Below are 5,574 nucleotides of genomic sequence, written 5' to 3'. Positions count from 1 at the left end.
TTCACTAGTGAAGAGTCACTTACACACCCACACTTCAGGTTGCTGGCACCACAGACTGCTGTACACACATGTACACACAGAATAAAGAGTTTCTTAATGTAAAATAGTGGAAGGTGGATTTTATGAAGGAAACAAGACAGGCTGCAGTGATCAGGGGCAGGGCATGATCAGACAAATGTACAAGGCAAACAGCCACTGCTTACCTGTGAAAGGACCCTTTTATTCCCTTATGCATTTACTTCCCACACTTGTTGCTCCCCAAGTCACTAAATCCCCCCCTTTTCCCACCTTTGATCCCTCCCCTAAACATCCCACAGTAAATCCTGTCTAATCCCAAAATGCTCTTCCCCTGTGGAGGGGATGTCCTTCTCCCTTAATGTGTCCCACATACCTTTGCACCACCCCCTCTTAGTCGCAAAAGTGATCTGGAGAGCTCCTCCTGGTGACTCATCTTGATGAGTTTCATGCCTGGATAATGAGGCTGATGGCTCTTCTGGGACAGACCTGGGAGGAACCTGGACAAGGTTCTGTTTGAGTTCCCCTGCCTGTCATTGTGCCTCTGTGCTCTTCTGGGTTTTTGGAGATGGACCCTTGATGGGCTGGTGGCTCTCCTGTGATGGGCCTGGGAGTAGCCAGGGGAGGTTATTAATCAAGTTACTCCTTCTGACACTGTTTCTCTGTGCCGCCTTTGTGTGTGCAGATGAGTCTCTTATCACTTTACCTAACATAGACACGAACTTCTGAGACAGAATCCTGAAATTACTTTTTTTGTTAATGGTGTTAACAAAGGGGATAAAAGAACTTATCGACACCAATGTGATGCAGATAAGCAGACATTCTTTTATTAATGGCCGGGTGCACAGGGGCGTTGTCTCACCAACAACGCACACCTAACTCATTTTCTTATTCCCAGCTCTTTCTGGTCACGCACACTTGAGTCCTGAAATGAGTCAGGGGCTGCTTTTCTGACCACCATGGACCACTGACTCGAAAGAAAGACCCTCCAATGTCCTTGACTCAAGGATTTCAGCTCACACTGCAATTTTAACATGCTTTGAGGCCCTTTCACAATGTATCCTTTAGAACATCTGTTCTACAGGGCAATAAACCGTCCTTACCTGAACAGCCTAACAAGAGTACCTGGTCATGAGTCTTATTCTTTGAATAGAAATCTGGTTAATGATTATTACCAGCCTACACGGCCTTAGCCTGGGACTTTACAAAGGACTTTGTAGCAGCATAACTGGTTCTATGGTTACTCTAAATATTCCCTTATTTAAATCCAAATCACCAAAAATCATTAAAATCAGTTCAAATTAATAACAAATCAGTAACAAAGGCAAGCAGCAGGCATTCAAGAGGGACATACATCTCACATGTCTGAACTGGAATGAAATGCCCCACACTCTGGAAGTTCCTGTTTCCTTCTGTTGATTCTAAATTAGACCTCAGGAACTGTCTTTAGAATTGCCTAAGTACAGTTCATTTCAGCTAACTTCAGTCTTCTGCAAGGTAGATATTTGCACCTAAACTAGTCATAGAATTATAGAATTATTGAATATCCTGAGTTGGAAGGGACCTACAAGGATCACTGAGTCCAAGTGCTGACTCTGCACAGGGCAACCTAAAAATTAAACCATGTATCTAAGAGCATTGTCCAAGTGCTTCTTAAACACTGACAGGCTTGGGGACATGACCACTTCCCTGGGGAACTTGTGTCAGTGCTTGGACACCCTCTCAGTGAAGAACTTGTTCCTAATATCGAATCTGAACTTCCTCTGGTGCAGCTTTAAGCCATTCCCTCACATCCTATCCCCAGACACCAGAGAAAAAAGATCACCACTAACCTCTCTGCTCCTCTTCATGAGGAAGTTATAGACAGCAACGAGGTCACCAGCCACCTCTTCTCTAAGTTCAACAAACCTAGTATCCCCAGCTGCTCCTCATAATCCTGTCCTCTCTTCCCTTCATCATCTTTGTGCCCTCCTACGGACATATTGTAAGATTTGTATATCCTTCTTATATTGTGGAACCCAAAGATTCACACAGTACTTGAGTTTCTTGTATCAGAAGTAGTGTGGGCAGCAGGACTAGGGAAGCGATGGTCCCCCTGACCTTGGCACTGGTGAGGCCACACCTTGAATACTGTGTTCAGTTTTCAGGTCCTCACTACAAGAAAGACATTGAGATGCTGAAGCATGTCCAAAGAAGGGCAATGAAGCTGATGAAGGGTCTAGAGCACAATTTTTAGGAGGAGCGGCTGAGGAAACTGGCGTTGTTTAGTCCGGAAAAAAGGAGGCTGAGGGGAGACCTTACCACTCTCTACAACTACCTGAAAGGAGGTCATACCAAGGTGGGTGTTGGTCTCTTTTCCCAAGTAAGAAGAGATAGGACAAGAGGAAATAGCCTCAAGTTGCACCAGTGGAGGTTTAGATTGGATATTAGGAAAAATTTCTTCACTGAAAGAATTGTCAAACACTGGAACAGGCTGCCCAGCAAAGTGGTTGAATCACCATTTCTAAGAGGCATTTGAAAGATGTGTAGACATGGGGCCTAGGGTCATGGTTTAGTGGTGGACTTGACAGTGCTACATTAACGGTTGGACTCGATGATCTTAAAGATCTTTTCCAACCTAAATGTTTCTATGATTCTATGAGGTGAGGCCACCCCAAGGCTGAGTAGAGTCAAGTCACTCCTGCACCTGCAGGACATAACAGAAAGCCAACAGGAGAACCATGCTTTTCAGAAACAGCAACTGCAAGCCTAATACAGCACCCTGCAGAGTTTAAAACATAGCTGCTTAGTCACTTGAATCACTCCTCCACACTCCCTGCATAGTCAAAGGCAATAAACAGTACTTCTTCTTACAGGGTTATCTGATCTGAAAGCAAAAGTAAGATCTGGTGTTTAAACTCACTCACAAAACTTTTGTGATTTCCAACAAATGGAAATGATTCAGCTGCTCAGAATTAGGTCACAATGATTCCATTCTGTAGGGGTTTGGGGGTGAGAGTGGGAGCAGATAGAAGAGAGTAAAAATTTACTTTGAGAAAAGAAGATGTGCAATTATTTAGGTTGTTTGGGTGAGTTACAGAGCAGATCTTATGAACAGTCATTTATTTAGATTTAAAGTGATGATAAAAAAGATGCACATCTTGCACTCTCATCACAGTAGTACTTGATGTACCTGTCACAATAAAGAAACAACAAACATTCCAGTGGTGACATAACCAAATGGACACCACCAGAACACCTCTCTGGGTTTCTCATCATGTTTGCAAATAAATGTCCTGACCTCTTGGATGGTGTCTCACACACACACACTGAGATACATCCCTTTTCCATAACAGCCCCATTATAAATTATGCTCCATATGCATACACAAAGCAGAGGGAAAGTGAGATAGAGACATAGGCAGGCAGGCATATGTAAAACGTTTGTGAGCATTACTGAGGATTTGTTCCATTACTGATATGACATTCTGCAAAAGTTTCTGCCATCAGCAAGTTAAAATTACCTGTACAACAAATCTTTAAAAAATCTTCTCCAAAAAAAGGTCAATAATCTCCTCTGATACCAATGATATAAAGGGTCTGTTACTGGAAAATGAAGTGCTCATTACCAAGAACACAGAGGAAGTCTAATGAAGAAAGACTGATCATTTATTTCTGCATAGTAATCTGTGGTCAGTTAATTTTCACATGGCAGCTTTGATGTCATTGTTTCTCATGGTGTAGATGACTGGATTTATCACTGGTGGCAGCACAGAATAGAGAAGAGAAGCTGTTGAGGATTTGGAGCTGATGAGGATTTGGAGACAGGCTTAAGATAAGCAAAAGAACCAGTGCTAACAAACACGGAGACCACGATTGGATGAGGGATGCAGGTTGAAAAAGCTTTTTGCTGTTTTTTCTTGACAGGAATTCTCAAGACCACACTGAAAATCTGAATATAGGACATACTTATAAAAGCAAAACAGATAATGGCTACAAGGAAACTAAATGTAAGAACCCCAACTACACTAAAGTATGAATCAGAGCGGGAAAGCTTGAGAAGCTGTGGAACTTCACAAAAGAACTGGTTAATGATGTTGAACTTGCAGAAGGATAAATGAAAGATGCTCCCAGTGAGGAGAGCAGAATAAGGGATGCAGCTGAGCCATGCACTGGCTGCCATGTGGATGCAAGTAGACCCCTTCATGATTATCTTGTAGTAAAGAGGTTTGCAGATGGCAATATAATGGTCATATGCCATGACGGTGAGTAAAGCAAGATCAGCAGCAACAAAGACATGGAAGAAAAAGACCTGGGCAGCACAGCTGGGATAGAAGATGACTCTGGTATTCAAGAAAATTGGCCATGGATCTAGGGAGGGTTACAGAGATGGCTGAAAGGTCTAAGACAGACAAATTCATCAAGAAGAAGTACATGGGGGTGTGAAGGTGATTACTGACAGCTATGATGACAATGATGAGAAAGTTTCCCACCACAGCAGCCAGATAAATCCCCAGAAAAAACATAAAGTGGAATATCTGCAGTTCTTGAGTATCAGAGAATCCCAGGAGAAGCAACTCTGCCACAGTGCTTTGCTTGGGCATTTTCTTTCCAGACTGTTGGTGAAGGGAAAGTCAAGGATTTTGGTTGAGACTTCATGGTCGGCTCCATAGTCTCTCCACTGCCTGAATTTCACAGTTGCCCTAAACATATTTTGCTCACTGAAGACAAAATGCGTGAATTTCACATGATGGACCAAACTATACCTCAGAAACAAATCCCCCAGTAATCATAGTTCCACATGTTCTGGAGAACATGTCGTACGAGGAGTGGCTGAGGGAACTGGGGTTGTTTAGTCTGGAGAAGAGGAGGCTGAGGGGAGACCTCATCGCCTTCTACAACTCCCTGAAAGGAGGGTGCAGAGAGGGGGGATGAGTCTCTTGAGCCAAGGAACCAGCGCCAGGACAAGAGGGAATGGCCTCAAGTTGCGCCAGGGCAGGGTCAGACTGTCTCTTAGGAAGGATTTCTTTCCAGAAGGGGTTGTTGGGCGTTGGAATGGGCTGCCCAGGGCAGTGGTGGAGTCCCCATCCCTGGAGGGGTTGAAGAGTCGGATTGACCCAGCACTTAGGGATATGGTGTAGTTGGGAACTGTCATTGTTAGGTTAATGGTTGAACTGGAGGATCTTCAGTCTTTTCCAACCGAGACAATTTAGAGATTCTGTGATTCTGTGATCTTCCTGAAATTTAAATCTGCTATATTGGTATAAGCTAGTTATTTCAGGTACCAGGATCAGGCAACCAACTTCACCCAAAACAGCTCAGCTTCATCTTGGCCCGTCCTGTCTCTTCTACAATCTATGTTGGTCTCTCACGACACACTTCTCAAGTTTCTGTTACTGCCTGTCATGACCAGTCCTATCCCTTCCTTATAACATCACTTCTACCCTTTCTTTTGTTTTCCCGTGGACCCACTTCTCCACATCCCCATAGCCTAGATGGCTCTCTGTGATGCAGACATCATAACTGCAGTTGTATAAATGTGAGGAAACTGGTCCCACTGGAGTGTTTTGTTGAAAAGGAA

At 43.7% G+C, this 5,574-nt stretch overlaps 1 pseudogene; it reads right to left on the bottom strand.

The window, feature by feature from the left end:
• Positions 1–3,658: 3,658 nt before the first annotated feature.
• Positions 3,659–4,597, bottom strand: LOC141953258 (olfactory receptor 14I1-like; annotated as a pseudogene).
• Between the last annotated feature and the right edge of the window lie 977 nt (positions 4,598–5,574).

The sequence above is a fragment of the Strix uralensis genome, chromosome 22 (genome assembly GCF_047716275.1).
Source record: "Strix uralensis isolate ZFMK-TIS-50842 chromosome 22, bStrUra1, whole genome shotgun sequence".
NCBI classification, from domain to species: Eukaryota; Metazoa; Chordata; class Aves; order Strigiformes; family Strigidae; genus Strix; species Strix uralensis.
The sequence above is the reverse complement of the archived record's forward strand: the minus strand, read 5'-3'. Positions and strand labels throughout refer to the sequence as shown.